Here is a 19,380-nt window from a genome sequence, read left to right as displayed (position 1 = left end):
TGCATGCAACTAACACTGTCAGGTTTATTAAAAAATATTGCAGGATATACAAAATGAAACAAAAGACTGGAACCAAATACTGTATAATCCAAGGCCGTCTAGCCACTAACTATACAATACAGTCGCTGTCTGCCAACTTGTGGGCTGATCCCTGCCAATTAAAAATACATGTTCCTGCAACCTTACTCACTGCTTACACTTTGCAGTTTGTGATGTACTTCTCAGCTGAGCCGTCCAGCTGTCCCTTGCATCGGGGAAAAAGTACTCCATTCATGTTACCACACCGTCCCTGTCCACTCTGTATGGGTCACTCACAGCCCCTGCTGTGTTCCTCCTGCAAGGACCCATGCCTCTACTCCCACCCCTAATTATGTCTTAAGCAGATATATAAATAATTAGGCTGGGTTCACACTGCAGAATTTCTGGCGGAGATCGAGCCGGCAGCACTAGGACCGCGTGGACTGCATTGCCGTCACCATAGACGGATGTGCATTTCTGAGCAGATCTTCCAAAAGATCCACCCAGAAATGCATTACTGTCTATAGGGGCAGCAATGCAGTCTGCTGTTGGATTCTTTTGTTTTATTACATAGATAAGGGGGCTCATATATTGCTAGGATTGTCCATCACTTTATGATTGGTTGAGATCTGACTCTTTGGACCACCACTAGCATTACAGGGACTGCTGTACTGTGTCCTCTTGCCACCCCACTATACAAAGAATTGCATCCAGTCCTATTCTCTTAATTGGGACAATGTTCTGTTGACTGGGGTCCTGCTCGACAAATATAGGTAGTGTAAGGGACATGTTATGAGGTCTGGAGGTAGCAAACATAACTCTGTAGACAGTACTTTAAAGGGGTATTCTGGGATTTTTTTTTATTTGACTATGCTACAGGGGCTGTAAAGTTAGTGTAGTTCATAATAAAGTGTCTGTACTTGTGTGTGATGGTTTTCTCACAATTCTTATGTGATTTTCACCCAAATATTTATTTTTAACAGCATACAAAATGACTGCTGTCTCGAATTTTTCCCAGCTTGCAATGCAGTCGAGACCTGACTCACTAGTCAGCTGATGACAGGGAGCCTGTCTGCTTCAATGGGTGGAGGGATCAATCTGCAACTAATGCAACAGCTGTAGGCATCCTTGTCACGATTCGGCTGGCTGGAGGTGGATCCTCTGTGCCAGAGAGGGATTGGCGTGGACAGTGTCGGTGGATCGGTTCTAAGTTGCTACTGGTATTCACCAGAGCCTGCCGCAAAGCGGGATGGTCTTGCAGTGGCGGTAGCAACCAGGTCGTATCCACCGGCAACGGCTCAACCTCTCTGACTGCTGAGATAAGCGCGGTACAAGGGAGTAGACAAGAGCAAGGTCGGACGTAGCAGAAGGTCAGGGCAGGCAGCAAGGATCGTAGTCAGGGGCAATGGCAGGAGGTCTGGAACACAGGCTAGGAACACACAAGGAAACGCTTTCACTGGCACAATGGCAACAAGATCCGGCGAGGGAGTGCAGGGGAAGTGAGGTATAAGTAGGGAAGTGCACAGGTGAAGGTACTGATTAAAACCTGATGCGCCAATCAGTGGCGCACCGGCCCTTTAGATCGCAAAGACCCGGCGCGCGCGCGCCCTAAGGAGCGGGGCCGCGCGCGCCGGGACAGCACAGACGGGGAACGGGTCTGGTAAGGGAATCGAGATGCGCATCGCAAGCGGGCGCGTCCCGCATCGCGAATCGCATCCCGGCTGGGAACATTATCGCAGCGCACCCGGTCGGCAGGTCTGACCGGGGCGCTGTGAATAAGAGAACGCTGTGAGCGCTCCGGGAAAGGGGACCCGGAGCGCTCGGCGTAACAGTACCCCCCCCCTTGGGTCTCCCCCTTTTCTTGGAGCCTGAGAACCTGAGGATAAGACTCTTGTCCAGGATGTTGTCCTCAGGTTACCAAGATCTCTCCTCTGGGCCGCAATTCTCCCAGTCAACAAAAAGAATTTTTTACCTCTGACCGTCTTGGATGCCAGAATTTCTTTCACCAAAAAGACGTCAGAGGACCCAGAAACTGGAGTGGGAGAAACAACTTTGGGAGAGAAGCGGTTAAGGATGAGTGGTTTAAGGAGAGAGACATGGAAAGCATTGGGAATACGGAGAGAAGGAGGAAGAAGGAGTTTGTAAGAGACAGGGTTGATCTGGCACTTGACTTTGAAAGGACCAAGATAACGTGGTCCCAGTTTATAACTGGGGACACGAAAGCGGACATATTTGATAGTCACCCAGGACCTGATTAATTCTTTCTACTTGCCCATTGGATTGGGGATGATAAGAAGAAGAGAATTTTAATTTGATTTTGAGCTGATTACAGAGGGCCCTCCAGAATTTAGACACAAATTGAACGCCTCTATCCGAGACGATATGCGTGGGCAACCCGTGAAGGCGAAAAATGTGTATAAAAAATTGCTTCGCCAACTGAGGCGCCGAAGGAAGACCTGGAAGAGGGATAAAATGTGCCATCTTGGAGAATCGATCAACGACCACCCAAACAACTGTGTTGCCATGGGATAAAGGTAAGTCAGTAATAAAGTCCATACCAATCTGATACCAAGGTCGTTCAGGAACAGGCAGAGGATGGAGGAGACCAGCAGGCTTCTGGCGAGGGGTCTTGTCCCGGGCAAAGACTGTACAAGCCCGCACGAAATCAACAACATCAGTCTCCAGGGTAGGCCACCAATAAAATCGAGAGATGAGTTGGATGGATTTTTTGATGCCAGCATGGCCTGCGAGGTGAGAGGAGTGTCCCCACTTGAGAATCCTGAGGCGCTGGCGTGGAGAGACGAAGGTCTTCCCTGGAGGAGTTTGTCTGATGGAAGCTGGAGAAGTGGAGATCAGACAGTCCGGAGGAATAATGTGTTGCGGGGAAGCTTCCACTTCAGAGGCATCTGATGAACGAGAGAGGGCATCAGCCCTAATGCTCTTGTCAGCATGGCGAAAATGAATTTCAAACTTAAAACGGGCAAAGAACAACGACCACCTAGCCTGGCGAGGGTTCAGCCATTGGGAGCCACAATAGTGGAAAAGTGTGGGATAAATTGTCTGTAATAATTGGCGAACCCCAAAAAACATTGGATAGCACGGAGTCGGGAGGGGCGTGGCCAATCCAATACGGCAGATAGTTTATCTGGGTCCATTTGTAGTCCCTGGCCAGAGACTAAGTATCCTAGGAAGGGAAGATACTGACATTCAAAGAGACATTTTTCCATTTTAAACAACCTTGGGGATGTCAGTCCCCTCAGGGAAACCCTGAATAAAGACCCTCCGGTCTAAAACTTAACTTTTAATATTTTCAAATAATAATTAAAGGTGCTCATTTGCCATCAGGTGGCAGTGTGTGATTAAAATTACAATCTCTTATTCGTTAAATTTCAGTTCTATAGCATACTATGCTTGGATGTAATGACCACAGAGATGTGTTTGCAGTATTCTGCTCTGATGCTGTCTACAGACTTGGCATCACGCATCTCCGTGGTCCACCCAATTTCAAAGACGGGGATTGAGCTAAAATCTATTATCCTCTGACTCAACGTTTCGCCAGTAGGAACTGGCTTTTTCAAGAGTGTGAGGTACACTGAGTTATGGCGCCTCTTGCTATTTATGCCCTCTCTACTGATTGCGCTAATTGTTCGGCGTTCTCATTAGCCAATCATTCATCATACTTCATCTTACATCATGCGCATCATAGGTTTGTATCTTGCTCATTGGCGGATGTTGTTTCAGTATTGCCCAATAGTAATGATGTCTCTGCGCATGACATCAGACTTCATCTTGCCGGCGTCTGATCCGCTCGTTCCGGAGATCTGTACTGCGCATGTATTGTAACTTAGAGTTTTCTCGGTATGTCGACAACTTACTGCGCATGTCTTTTGACTTAGACTCTTTCATCAGTTCACCACTCTACTGCGCAGTTCTGTTGACTTAGTTTTTCTGCTATGCTCGTATATGTTTATATACTGCGCATGTCTCTTGACTTAGAATATTTCTTCCCGAGTTTCGTCAGACCGCCGTATTTTAACAGTTAGTATATTCTTCACTCATAACTAGATTTGGAGTCTTACAATGCTCTATCAGACTGCCTTACTTAAGCTGTCAGTGTGTTCTTTGGATGTTGTAATTACAATTTAATGACTTGGCTGATGTTACAGTTACAATTTAATGAATCTAACACGATCAAAAGTTAACATTATGTATTGGCAGTCGGTTTATATACTTTACTCATCCTAAAGCTAAGGTCTTTTAACCTCTTTCAAGTTGTCTTGTTTTAGTTGTCATTATACACTTACAGCGCTTATAGTTTAGTCAACTCACAATATCCAATACTATATATATGACTTATTTCCTAATTTTTTACTTTGTTTTTGTTGTGATTTGGTATAGATAATATAATCTTGGTGACCTTCATGTCTTACTTTTTTTAGAATGTATATGATTATTCCCATCCAATAGAGGGGTAACCAGGCCCCGGCGGCGACGTCCCCAGGACTGCCTCCCAGCCACATCCAACAGACCAAGGTAAGTATATTCATAGAAATAAATGCTTGGGCATATATAGAATTGTAATCTGCCTTTGGTTATAATATCTGTCCGTTTGGAATGTATGAATATGGGTTTGGGCATGAAATGTAGATATGAGATTGATTCTCTACTTGATGTTGCAGTGGGCATTATTATTCCCTGCCTAACTCAGTGTATACACTGTTCCCTGGTTTTCACAGTTTGTTTTGTTCCTTTTCCTTTGCTCAGTTTTTATTCCATGAATGCCGAATAGGTAAAATCCTCATTTAGTCCTCTTGGACTCTTGCTTTTCAGGCGGTATATCCACCTTGTCTCTTCTTTGAGTAGTATTCTGTCTATGTCTCCTTTCCTTTCGCCAACTAGCATTTTCCTGAGTCCCCAGAATTTTATGGTAAATCTCTCACTACTATGAACCGTGTTTATATGTTGCGCAAGGGGGTATCTGCTTCTGTTCTGATCGTACTAATATGTTTGCCCACTCATTTGCGGAATTCCTGGATTGTTTTGCCAACATATAGTTTTTGGCATGGGCATTGTGCTACATAGATACAATTCCTCGTTCCACAGTTTATGTAGTCCCATATCTCATAATGTTTCCCATCTACTGGGTTAGTAAACTTCTTCATTTTTGGTATGAATTTACAATTAACACAGTGTCCGCAAGCGTAGGAACCTTTTAATGACGTGCTTAGCCAATTAGTGGGGTTCTCCACTCTGTTAGAAAAGTGGCTATGGACCAATAGGTCTCGTAAGTTCTTACCCCTGCGATAAGTCAATGCTGGTCTCGGACTTAGTCTTTCTTTCAGGTCCTCATCTGATAAGAGTATGTTCCAATGTCTCTTCATTATTTGATAGACTTTCTCTGAGTAGGCATCGTAGGTGCCAATGCATCTTATCGGTTCTTTCATATCATTAGAATTCTCTCTCCTTTTATCTCTCAGCAACTCTGATCTCTCAGTTTCTTTGGCTCTGTTATATGCTTTTCGCATATATTTAGGGGGGTAGCCTCTTTGTCTAAATTTCCTAAATAGATTTTAGGAAATACCCCCCTAAATATATGCGAAAAGCATATAACAGAGCCAAAGGAACTGAGAGATCAGAGTTGCTGAGAGATAAAAGGAGAGAGAATTCTAATGATATGAAAGAACCGATAAGATGCATTGGCACCTACGATGCCTACTCAGAGAAAGTCTATCAAATAATGAAGAGACATTGGCACATACTCTTATCAGATGAGGACCTGAAAGAAAGACTAAGTCAGAGACCAGCATTGACTTATCGCAGGGGTAAGAACTTACGAGACCTATTGGTCCATAGCCACTTTTCTAACAGAGTGGAGAACCCCACTAATTGGCTAAGCACGTCATTAAAAGGTTCCTACGCTTGCGGACACTGTGTTAATTGTAAATTCATACCAAAAATGAAGAAGTTTACTAACCCAGTAGATGGGAAACATTATGAGATATGGGACTACATAAACTGTGGAACGAGGAATTGTATCTATGTAGCACAATGCCCATGCCAAAAACCATATGTTGGCAAAACAATCCAGGAATTCCGCAAATGAGTGGGCAAACATATTAGTACGATCAGAACAGAAGCAGATACCCCCTTGCGCAACATATAAACACGGTTCATAGTAGTGAGAGATTTACCATAAAATTCTGGGGACTCAGGAAAATGCTAGTTGGCGAAAGGAAAGGAGACATAGACAGAATACTACTCAAAGAAGAGACAAGGTGGATATACCGCCTGAAAAGCAAGAGTCCAAGAGGACTAAATGAGGATTTTACCTATTCGGCATTCATGGAATAAAAACTGAGCAAAGGAAAAGGAACAAAACAAACTGTGAAAACCAGGGAACAGTGTATACACTGAGTTAGGCAGGGAATAATAATGCCCACTGCAACATCAAGTAGAGAATCAATCTCATATCTACATATCATGCCCAAACCCATATTCATACATTCCAAACGGACAGATATTATAACCAAAGGCAGATTACAATTCTATATATGCCCAAACATTTATTTCTATGAATATACTTACCTTGGTCTGTCGGATGTGGCTGGGAGGCAGTCCTGGGGACGTCGCCGCCGGGGCCTGGTTACCCCTCTATTGGATGGGAATAATCATATACATTCTAAAAAAAGTAAGACATGAAGGTCACCAAGATTATATTATCTATACCAAATCACAACAAAAACAAAGTAAAAAATTAGGAAATAAGTCATATATATATAGTATTGGATATTGTGAGTTGACTAAACTATAAGCGCTGTAAGTGTATAATGACAACTAAAACAAGACAACTTGAAAGAGGTTAAAAGACCTTAGCTTTAGGATGAGTAAAGTATATAAACCGACTGCCAATACATAATGTTAACTTTTGATCGTGTTAGATTCATTAAATTGTAACTGTAACATCAGCCAAGTCATTAAATTGTAATTACAACATCCAAAGAACACACTGACAGCTTAAGTAAGGCAGTCTGATAGAGCATTGTAAGACTCCAAATCTAGTTATGAGTGAAGAATATACTAACTGTTAAAATACGGCGGTCTGACGAAACTCGGGAAGAAATATTCTAAGTCAAGAGACATGCGCAGTATATCAACATATACGAGCATAGCAGAAAAACTAAGTCAACAGAACTGCGCAGTAGAGCGGTGAACTGATGAAAGAGTCTAAGACAAAAGACATGCTGTCACGATGCCGGCTGGCAGGTAGTGGACCCTCTGTGCCAGAGAGGGATTGGCGTGGACCGTGCTAGTGGACCGGTTCTAAGCCACTACTGGTTTTCACCAGAGCCCGCCGCAAAGCGGGATGGTCTTGCTGCGGCGGTAGTGACCAGGTCGTATCCACTAGCAACGGCTCACCTCTCTGGCTGCTGAAGATAGGCGCGGTACAAGGGAGTAGGCAGAAGCAAGGTCGGACGTAGCAGAAGGTCGGGGCAGGCAGCAAGGATCGTAGTCAGGGGCAACGGCAGAAGGTCTGGAAACACAGGCAAGGAACACACAAGGAACGCTTTCACTGGCACTAAGGCAACAAGATCCGGCAAGGGAGTGCAAGGGAAGTGAGGTAATATAGGGAAGTGCACAGGTGAAAACCCTAATTGGAACCACTGCGCCAATCAGCGGCGCAGTGGCCCTTTAAATCGCAGAGACCCGGCGCGCGCGCGCCCTAGGGAGCGGGGCCGCGCGCGCCGGGACAGAACAGACGGGGAGCGAGTCAGGTAGGGGAGCCGGGGTGCGCATCGCGAGCGGGCGCTACCCGCATCGCGAATCGCATCCCGGCTGGCAGCAGGATCGCAGCGCCCCGGGTCAGAGGACGTGACCGGAGCGCTGCAGCGGAGGGAGTGAAGCGAGCGCTCCGGGGAGGAGCGGGGACCCGGAGCGCTCGGCGTAACAGTACCCCCCCCCTTGGGTCTCCCCCTCTTCTTGGAGCCTGAGAACCTGAGGAGCAGACTTTTGTCAAGGATGTTGTCCTCAGGTTCCCAGGATCTCTCTTCAGGACCACAACCCTCCCAGTCTACTAAAAAAAAATTTTTCCCTCTGACCTTTTTGGCAGCCAAAATTTCCTTGACCGAGAAGACGTCCGAGGAGCCGGAAACAGGAGTGGGAGGAACAGATTTGGGAGAAAAACGGTTGAGGATGAGTGGTTTGAGAAGAGAGACGTGAAAGGCATTAGGGATACGAAGAGAAGGAGGAAGAAGAAGTTTATAAGAGACAGGATTAATTTGACACAAAATTTTGAAAGGACCAAGATAGCGTGGTCCCAACTTGTAGCTAGGGACACGGAAGCGGACATATTTAGCGGAGAGCCATACCTTGTCTCCAGGGGAAAAAACGGGGGGAGCTCTTCTTTTCTTATCCGCGAACCTCTTCATGCGTGAAGAAGCCTGTAAGAGAGAATTTTGGGTCTCTCTCCATATAATGGAAAGGTCACGAGAAATTTCATCCACAGCGGGCAGACCAGAGGGCAAGGGGGTAGGGAGGGGGGGAAGAGGGTGACGGCCGTACACCACGAAAAATGGGGACTTGGAGGAAGATTCAGAGACCCTGAAGTTATACGAAAATTCGGCCCATGGAAGGAGATCTGCCCAGTCATCCTGGCGGGAGGAAACAAAATGTCGCAAATAATCACCCAGGATCTGGTTAATTCTTTCTACTTGTCCATTGGACTGGGGATGATATGCAGAGGAAAAATTTAATTTAATCTTGAGTTGTTTACAGAGAGCCCTCCAGAATTTAGACACGAATTGGACCCCTCTATCCGAGACAATCTGCGTAGGCAACCCGTGAAGACGAAAAATGTGTACAAAAAATTGTTTAGCCAACTGAGGCGCAGAAGGAAGACCAGGAAGAGGGATGAAATGTGCCATTTTGGAGAATCGATCAACGACCACCCAAATAACGGTGTTGCCACGGGAAGGGGGTAAATCAGTAATAAAATCCATACCAATCAGAGACCAAGGCTGTTCGGGGACAGGCAGAGGATGAAGAAAACCAGCGGGCTTCTGGCGAGGAGTCTTATCCCGGGCACAGATAGTGCAGGCTCGCACAAAGTCCCCAACATCCGTCTCCAGAGTCGGCCACCAATAGAAGCGGGAGATGAGTTGCACAGATTTCTTGATGCCCGCATGACCTGCGAGATGGGAGGAGTGACCCCATTTGAGGATTCCGAGGCGTTGGCGTGGAGAAACAAAGGTCTTTCCTGGAGGAGTCTGCCTGATGGAGGCAGGAGAAGTGGAGATCAGGCAGTCAGGTGGAATGATGTGTTGCGGAGGGAGATCAACTTCTGAGGCATCCGAGGAACGAGAGAGAGCATCGGCCCTAATGTTCTTATCGGCAGGACGAAAGTGAATCTCAAAATTAAATCGGGCAAAGAACAGAGACCACCGGGCCTGGCGAGGATTCAGCCGTTGGGCCGACTGGAGGTAGGAGAGGTTCTTGTGGTCGGTGTAGATAATAACAGGAAATCTTGATCCCTCCAGCAGATGCCTCCATTCCTCAAGTGCTAATTTAATGGCTAGAAGCTCTCGATCCCCGATGGAGTAGTTCCTCTCCGCTGGAGAGAAGGTCCTAGAGAAAAAACCACAAGTGACAGCATGCCCGGAAGGATTTTTTTGTAGAAGAACAGCTCCAGCTCCTACTGAGGAGGCATCAACCTCCAATAGGAAGGGTTTGGAAGGGTCAGGTCTGGAGAGCACGGGAGCCGAAGAAAAGGCAGACTTGAGTCGTTTAAAGGAGTCTTCTGCTTGAGGAGGCCAGGACTTGGGATCAGCATTTTTCTTGGTTAAAGCCACGATAGGAGCCACAATGGTAGAAAAATGTGGAATAAATTGCCTGTAATAATTGGCGAACCCCAAAAAGCGTTGGATAGCACGGAGTCCGGAGGGGCGTGGCCAATTTAAGACGGCAGAGAGTTTGTCTGGATCCATCTGTAGTCCCTGGCCAGAGACCAAATATCCTAGAAAAGGAAGAGATTGGCATTCAAACAGACATTTCTCAATTTTGGCATAGAGTTGGTTGTCACGAAGTCTCTGAAGAACCATACGGACATGCTGGCGGTGTTCTTCTAGATTGGCAGAAAAAATTAGGATATCGTCCAGATATACCACAACACAGGAGTATAACAGATCACGAAAAATTTCATTGACAAAGTCTTGGAAGACGGCAGGGGCATTGCACAGTCCAAAGGGCATGACCAGATACTCAAAGTGTCCATCTCTGGTGTTAAATGCCGTTTTCCACTCGTCCCCCTCTCTGATGCGGATGAGGTTATAGGCGCCTCTTAAGTCCAATTTAGTGAAGATGTGGGCACCTTGGAGGCGATCAAAGAGTTCAGAGATGAGGGGTAAGGGGTAGCGGTTCTTAACCGTGATTTTATTAAGACCGCGGTAGTCAATGCAAGGACGTAGGGAGCCATCTTTTTTGGACACAAAGAAAAATCCGGCTCCGGCAGGAGAGGAGGATTTACGGATAAAGCCCTTTTTTAGATTCTCCTGGACGTATTCGGACATGGCAAGAGTCTCTGGGGCAGAGAGAGGATAAATTCTGCCCCGGGGTGGAGTAGTACCCGGGAGGAGGTCGATAGGGCAATCATAAGGCCTGTGAGGAGGTAGAGTCTCAGCTTGTTTTTTGCAGAAAACATCCGCGAAGTCCATATAGGCCTTAGGGAGACCGGTTACTGGAGGAACCACAGAGTTACGGCAAGGGTTACTGGGAACCGGTTTTAGACAGTTCTTGGAACAAGAGGACCCCCAACTCTTGATCTCCCCAGTGGACCAATCCAGGGTTGGGGAATGAAGTTGAAGCCAGGGAAGTCCAAGGAGAATCTCCGAGGTGCAATTGGGGAGGACCAAAAGTTCAATCCTCTCATGATGAGATCCGATGCTCATAAGAAGGGGCTCCGTGCGGAAACGTATGGTACAGTCCAATCTTTCATTATTTACACAATTGATGTAGAGGGGTCTGGCGAGACTGGTCACTGGGATGTTGAACCTGTTGACGAGAGAGGCCAAAATAAAATTTCCTGCAGATCCAGAGTCCAAGAAGGCCACTGTAGAGAAGGAGAAGGCAGAGGCAGACATCCGCACAGGCACAGTAAGACGTGGAGAAGCAGAGTAGACATCAAGGACTGTCTCACCTTTGTGCGGAGTCAGCGTACGTCTTTCCAGGCGGGGAGGACGGATAGGACAATCCCTCAGGAAGTGTTCGGTACTAGCACAGTACAGGCAGAGGTTCTCCATACGGCGTCGTGTCCTCTCTTGAGATGTCAGGCGAGACCGGTCGACCTGCATAGCCTCCACGGCGGGAGGCACAGGAACAGATTGCAGGGGACCAGAGGAGAGAGGAGCCGAGGAGACGAAACGCCTCGTGCGAACAGAGTCCATATCTTGGCGGAGTTCCTGACGCCTTTCAGAAAAACGCATGTCAATGCGAGTGGCTAGGTGAATAAGTTCATGTAGATTAGCAGGAATTTCTCGTGCGGCCAGAACATCTTTAATGTTGCTGGATAGGCCTTTTTTGAAGGTCGCGCAGAGGGCCTCATTATTCCAGGACAATTCTGAAGCAAGTGTACGGAATTGTACGGCATACTCGCCAACGGAAGAATTACCCTGGACCAGGTTCAACAGGGCAGTCTCAGCAGAAGAGGCTCGGGCAGGTTCCTCAAAGACACTTCGGATTTCCGAGAAGAAGGAGTGTACAGAGGCAGTGACGGGGTCATTGCGGTCCCAGAGCGGTGTGGCCCATGACAGGGCTTTTCCGGACAGAAGACTGACTACGAAAGCCACCTTAGACCTTTCAGTGGGAAACAGGTCCGACATCATCTCCAGATGCAGGGAACATTGGGAAAGAAAGCCACGGCAAAACTTAGAGTCCCCATCAAATTTATCCGGCAAGGATAAGCGTATCCCAGGAGCGGCCACTCGCTGCGGAGGAGGTGCAGGAGCTGGCGGAGGAGATGACTGCTGAAGCTGTGGTAGCAACTGTTGTAGCATAACGGTCAGTTGAGACAGCTGTTGGCCTTGTTGCGCTATCTGTTGTGACTGCTGGGCGACCACCGTGGTGAGGTCAGCGACAACTGGCAGAGGAACTTCAGCGGGATCCATGGCCGGATCTACTGTCACGATGCCGGCTGGCAGGTAGTGGACCCTCTGTGCCAGAGAGGGATTGGCGTGGACCGTGCTAGTGGACCGGTTCTAAGCCACTACTGGTTTTCACCAGAGCCCGCCGCAAAGCGGGATGGTCTTGCTGCGGCGGTAGTGACCAGGTCGTATCCACTAGCAACGGCTCACCTCTCTGGCTGCTGAAGATAGGCGCGGTACAAGGGAGTAGGCAGAAGCAAGGTCGGACGTAGCAGAAGGTCGGGGCAGGCAGCAAGGATCGTAGTCAGGGGCAACGGCAGAAGGTCTGGAAACACAGGCAAGGAACACACAAGGAACGCTTTCACTGGCACTAAGACAACAAGATCCGGCAAGGGAGTGCAAGGGAAGTGAGGTAATATAGGGAAGTGCACAGGTGAAAACCCTAATTGGAACCACTGCGCCAATCAGCGGCGCAGTGGCCCTTTAAATCGCAGAGACCCGGCGCGCGCGCGCCCTAGGGAGCGGGGCCGCGCGCGCCGGGACAGAACAGACGGGGAGCGAGTCAGGTAGGGGAGCCGGGGTGCGCATCGCGAGCGGGCGCTACCCGCATCGCGAATCGCATCCCGGCTGGCAGCAGGATCGCAGCGCCCCGGGTCAGAGGACGTGACCGGAGCGCTGCAGCGGAGGGAGTGAAGCGAGCGCTCCGGGGAGGAGCGGGGACCCGGAGCGCTCGGCGTAACACATGCGCAGTAAGTTATCGACATACCGAGAAAACTCTAAGTTACAATACATGCGCAGTACAGATCTCCGGAACGAGCGGATCAGACGCCGGCAAGATGAAGTCCGATGTCATGCGCAGAGACACCATTACTATTGGGCAATACTGAAACAACATCCGCCAATGAGCAAGATACAAACCTATGATGCGCATGATGTAAGATGAAGTACGATGAATGATTGGCTAATGAGAACGCCGAACAATTAGCGCAATCAGTAGAGAGGGCATAAATAGCAAGAGGCGCCATAACTCAGTGTACCTCACACTCTTGAAAAAGCCAGTTCCTACTGGCGAAACGTTGAGTCAGAGGATAATAGATTTTAGCTCAATCCCCGTCTTTGAAATTGGGTGGACCACGGAGATGCGTGATGCCAAGTCTGTAGACAGCATCAGAGCAGAATACTGCAAACACATCTCTGTGGTCATTACATCCAAGCATAGTATGCTATAGAACTGAAAGTTAACGAATAAGGGATTGTAATTTTAATCACACACTGCCACCTGATGGCAAATGAGCACCTTTAATTATTATTAGAAAATATTAAAAGTTAAGTTTTAGACCGGAGGGTCTTTATTCAGGGTTTCCCTGAGGGGACTGACATCCCCAAGGTTGTTAATATAGCTCTAGTAGCCCATAGATCCTCCTGGGGGTATTATTGTTAGTTATTTTTCCATTTTGGCATATAATTGATTGTCCCGAAGTCTCTGAAGAACCATGCGGACATGCTGGTGGTGTTCTTCTAGGTTAGCAGAAAAAATCAGAATATCGTCTAGGTAAACCACAACACAGGTATATAGAAGATCACAAAAAATTTCATTTACATAGTCTTGGAAGACGGCAGGGGCATTGCAAAGGCCAAAGGGCATAACCAGATATTCAAAGTGTCCATTTCTGATGTTAAATGCAGTCTTCCAATCGTCCCCCTCCCTGATGCGGATGAGATTATAAGCACCACTTAAGTCCAGCTTGGTAAAGATGTGGGCGCCTCGTAGGCGGTCAAAGAGTTTCGAGATAAGAGGTAGGGGGTAGCGTTTTCTTACAGTGATTTTATTAAGTCCGCGGTAATCAATGCAAGGGCGTAGGGAGCCGTCTTTTTTGGAAACGAAAAAAAATCGAGCTCCGGCAGGGGAGGAGGACTTGCGGATAAACCCCTTTTTTAAATTCTCTTCGATGTACTCCGACATGGCTTGAGTTTCCGGAGCAGACAGAGGATAGATTCTGCCCCGGGGTGGAGTAATACCAGGGAGGAGGTCAATAGGACATTCATAAAGCCTGTGAGGTGGCAAAGTCTCTGCTTGTTTTTTGCAAAAAAACATCAGCATAATCCAGATAGGCCTTGGGGAGACGAGATAACGGGGGAACCACAGGGTCTTGACTGAGAGTACAGGGAGCAGGTTTAAGACAGTCCTTGTGGCAAGAAGTACCCCAGTTCTTGATTTCCCGGGTGGTCCAATCAAGGGTTGGGGAATGGCGTTGAAGCCACGGTAATCCAAGAAGAATTTCTGAAGTGCAGTTAGAGAGGACCAAAAATTCAATTTTTTCGTGATGGGGTCCGATGCACATTAAGAGGGGTTCCGTGCGGTAACGCACAGTACAGTCCAATCTTTCATTATTAACAGAGTCGATGTAGATGGGTCTGGCGAGACTGGTCACCGGGATGTTGAACCTGTTGATGAGAGACGCCAAAATAAAATTTCCTGCAGATCCGGAATCCAAGAAGGCCATAGCTGAGAAGGAGAAGGTAGAAGAAGAAATCCGCACAGGCACAGTAAGACGTGGAGAAGCAGAGTTCACATCAAGAGCTGTCTCACCTTTGTGCGGAGTCAGCGTGTGTCTTTCCTGGCGAGGAGGTCGGATAGGACAATCCTTCAAGAAATGTTCGGTACTGGCACAGTACAGGCAAAGGTTCTCCATGTGGCGTCGTGTCCTTTCTTGAGATGTCAAGCGAGACCGGTCAACTTGCATAGCCTCCACGGCGGAAGGCACAGGAACGGATTGCAGTGGACCAGAGGAGAGAGGAGCCGGGGAGAGAAACCGCCTCGTGCGAACAAAGTCCATATCCTGGCGGAGCTCCTGACGCCTTTCGGAAAAACGCATGTCAATGCGGGTGGCAAGATGAATAAGTTCATGCAGGTTAGCAGGGATTTCTCGTGCGGCCAGCACATCTTTAATGTTACTGGATAGGCCTTTTTTAAAGGTCGCGCAGAGGGCCTCGTTATTCCAGGACAATTCGGAGGCGAGAGTACGGAATTGGCTGGCGTACTCGCCAACAGAAGAATTACCCTGGACCAGGTTCAGCAGGGCAGTCTCGGCAGAAGAGGCTCGGGCAGGTTCCTCGAAGACACTTCGAATCTCCATGAAGAAAGAGTGTACAGAGGCAGTGACAGGATCATTGCGGTCCCAGAGCGGTGTGGCCCATGACAGGGCTTTCCCAGACAGAAGGCTGACTACGAAAGCCACCTTAGACCTTTCAGTTGGAAACTGGTCCGACATCATCTCCAAATGCAGGGCAAATTGCGAAAGAAAACCACGGCAAAATTTAGAGTCCCCATCAAATTTATCCGGCAAAGATAATCGGAGGCTGGATGCGGCCACTCGCTGCGGAGGAGGTGCAGGAGCTGGCGGAGGAGATGATTGTTGAAGCTGTGGTAGTAGCTGCTGTAGCATCACGGTCAGTTGAGACAGCTGGTGGCCTTGTTGCGCTATCTGTTGCGACTTCTGGACAACCACCGTGGTGAGGTCAGCGACAACTGGCAGCGGGACCTCAGCGGGATCCATGGCCGGATCTACTGTCAGGATTCGGCTGGCTGGAGGTGGATCCTCTGTGCCAGAGAGGGATTGGCGTGGACCGTGTTGGTGGACCGGTTCTAAGTTGCTACTGGCATTCACCAGAGCCCGCCGCAAAGCGGGATGGTCTTGCAGCGGCAGTAGCAACCAGGTCGTATCCACCGGCAACGGCTCAACCTCTCTGACTGCTGAGATAAGCGCGGTACAAGGGAGTAGACAAGAGCAAGGTCGGACGTAGCAGAAGGTCAGGGCAGGCAGCAAGGATTGTAGTCAGGGGCAACGGCAGGAGGTCTGGAACACAGGCTAGGAACACACAAGGAAACGCTTTCACTGGCACAATGGCAACAAGATCCGGCGAGGGAGTGCAGGGGAAGTGAGGTATAAGTAGGGAAGTGCACAGGTGAAGGTACTGATTAAAACCTGATGCGCCAATCAGTGGCGCACCGGCCCTTTAGATCGCAAAGACCCGTTGCGCGTGCGCCCTAAGGAGCGGGTAACGGGTCTGGTAAGGGAATCGAGATGCGCATCGCGAGCGGGCGCGTCCCGCATCGCGAATCGCATCCCGGCTGGGAACATTATCGCAGCGCACCCGGTCGGCAGGTCTGACTGGGGCGCTGTGAATAAGAGAACGCTGTGAGCGCTCCGGGGAGGAGCGGGGACCCGGAGCGCTCGGCGTAACAATCCTGATTGAAGACCACAGGTCTGCAGCTCATTTATATTTCAATGGGTGGGGTAGTTGATGTGTGGGAAGGAGGAAAATGGTATCATGGGATTTGTAGGCAAACAAGAAAACTGAAAACAGGAAATACAAGTTCACAGAAAGCTAGCCACAGTGTTATGGTAATCTCACAACATAGCCATTTAGCCTAAGACAAGCGCAGATCTTTCCTAAGCATGTCCTTTACTGTCTGCCAGGTACGTACTAAAATCACCTTATGGTGGATAACCCCTTTAATGGTTAGGCTGCATTCAGAAGACAAATTAACTTGTACATTTAACTTGCATAAGTGATCATATACAGGACCATATAGAGGTACTGTAATACCAACTGTACACCATATAACTGTATACCATAGGATCTGTATACCATATAACTGAATATATACAGGACCATATAGAGGTAGATACCAGCTATACACAGGATTTGTATATCATATAAGTGATTATATACTGGACCATATAGGTAGATACCAGCTGTATACTGGATGTATATACCATATAAATGCTTACAGTTACAACTAGGGACTCAAAATTACGTATTTTCTTATCGGTGGCATTCTCTTTCCTTTTCTTCTCCGTCCGTATCAGAATGCCATGATCTCTTAACATCTGCAGGAAAAACATGTTAGACTTAGCATTTTTCCAGTCCCCTTCCCCCTGCACAGTAAAAGGGCAGGTAGCCAGGTAGGTAAGTAGCCAGGAAGGTATTTAGGTAGCCAGATATGTAGGTGGGTAACTATCCATGTAGTGTGGTAGTCAGGCATGTAAGTAGGTGGGTAGGTAGCTAGGTAGTTATGTAGCCAAGTATGTTGGATGCTATTTTAGTTTTTAGGTATCAGGCAGTTAGCTAGGTAGTTAGGTAGCCAGGCATGTAGGTAGTAGGGATCGACCGATATCGATTTTTTAGGGCCGATAACGATACTCTGTGGCGGTTAGGGCTGATAGCCGATAACGTATACCGATATCCCCCCATGCTACTTCTGGCTCCGACGTCCTCCTGAGCTGTCACTGTGCGCACTGACGGTAACGTCGCATTGAGGATGTCACTCGTCACTGCGCAGCGCACAGCGTAACACAGGACGCCGCAGGAGCCAGAAGTAGCCCGGGCCCCGGGAGCAGATAATTAAACCGGGGATGGGGGAGGCAATGGGGCAGCGGCAGTGGTCTCTGGCCGGGCGGTGCGGTGGGGGCGGTGCGGGGGCGGGGCATTATCCAATTATCGGCAAGGTAATTGCCGATACCGATAACGTCGAAAATCGTGAATATCGGCCGATAATATCGGCCAAACCGATAATCGGTCGATCCCTAGTAGGTAGGCAGCTAGTTAGGTAGCCAGGTATGTAAGTAGGCAGCTAGCTAGGTAGTTAAGTAGCCATGTATGTAATTACAACCAAAGGATAAATTGGCCAGCACTATTGATCCAAACTATTGTAAAAACCTGTCTTGCAGGTGCAAGCTGCTGGGCTAAATATACAGCAACAGGAGAATACAGCAGCACACTGCTAGCACAAAGATATAGATGAAACATAAGTATATAGATAAAACATGAGTATATAGATAGAACATGAAAAGCTATACAGCTGATAAATGAAGATATGAAACTATGAATATATGAGGTACTTAGCTTGCAAATTTGGCGCCAAATAGCGTGGACCGTCCCACCACGGTAAGGTGACCTCATTCTGGGACGGACCCTACACTATGTATATGCCTCTGTGTGAACAGTACAGCAGGCATGCAAGGTCTGAAACATCCAAGGCACCTTATATACACCTAATGCCTGCACCCCACCCACCTCTATTAGGTGTATATAAGGTGCCTTGGATGTTTCAGACCTTGCATGCCTGCTGTGCGGTTCACACAGAGGCATATACACAGTGTAGGGTCCATCTCAGAATGAGGTCACCTTACCGTGGTGGGACGGTCCACGCTATTTGGCGCCAAATTTGCAAGCTAAGTACCTCATATTTTCATAGTTTCATATCTTCATTTATTGCATTACAGCTACATAGCTTTTCATGTTCTATCTATATGCTCATGTTTTATCTATATACTCATGTTTCATCTATATCTTTGCGCTAGCAGTGTGCTGCTGTATTCTCCTGTTCATGTATGTAGTTAGGTAGTTCTTTAGCCAGGTATGTAGGTTGTTAGCTAGGTAGCCATGTAGTTAGATAGCCTGGTATGGATGTAGCTAGGCAGCCATATATGTAGGCCAGGTATGTACGTAGTTAGGTAGGTAGGTAGCCAGGTATGTAGTTAGGTAGCCAGGTAGGTAGCAATGTATGTAGGTAGATAGTTAGGCAGCCAGGTATGTAGGCCAGATATGAAGGTAGTTAGGTAACCAGGTATGTAGGTAGTTAGATAGCCAAGCATGTAGGTAGGTAGTTAGGCAGCCTGGTATAAAGTTAGGTAGTCATGTAGGTAGTTAGGCAGCCAGGTTTATAGTTAGTCAGGTAGGTAGGTAGATAGGCAGCCAGGTATATAGTTGGCCAGGAATTCAGGTAGTAAGGCAGCCAGGTATTTAGTTAGGTAATTAGGTCACGCGGCGTGCAGCTCAAAGAGGTGAGTGCTGCATGCAAGATTGTGGGGGTCCCCAGTGGCGGGACCCCTGCGGTCAGACATCTTATCCCCTATCTTTCGGATAGGGGATAAGATGTCTTAGGTCCGGAGTACCCCTTTAAAAACACCTTGGATAGGGCTGGAAACCTGGGTATCTGGTACTTCTCACTCATCGCCCTTCAGGCCCATGCATCCCAAAGCTCTGTGCGGACTCTACAGAATACTGTACAATACTGTGAAAATATGCACTGCCATTATACAGTTTACCACTAGATGTCTCCAAAGTACATAAATACAACGAGCATTGTTTCTGACATACGCATTCACAAAAGGGAAAACGGTGGAATATTAACAAAGTGCCAAACAGGTTTATAAAAGGAGGT

General features: G+C 47.8%; 1 protein-coding gene across 1 annotated transcript in view; it reads left to right on the top strand.

Moving 5' to 3' along the window:
* LOC130358109 (cell surface glycoprotein CD200 receptor 1-A-like) overlaps positions 1-19,380 on the top strand; it is an 89,635-nt gene that overhangs the window by 51,378 nt on the left and 18,877 nt on the right. The window lies entirely within an intron of this gene.

This window comes from Hyla sarda, chromosome 2 (assembly GCF_029499605.1).
Source record: "Hyla sarda isolate aHylSar1 chromosome 2, aHylSar1.hap1, whole genome shotgun sequence".
Classification (NCBI taxonomy): Eukaryota; Metazoa; Chordata; class Amphibia; order Anura; family Hylidae; genus Hyla; species Hyla sarda.
Note: the sequence above shows the minus strand (reverse complement) of the source record. Positions and strands in the feature narration are given on the sequence as shown.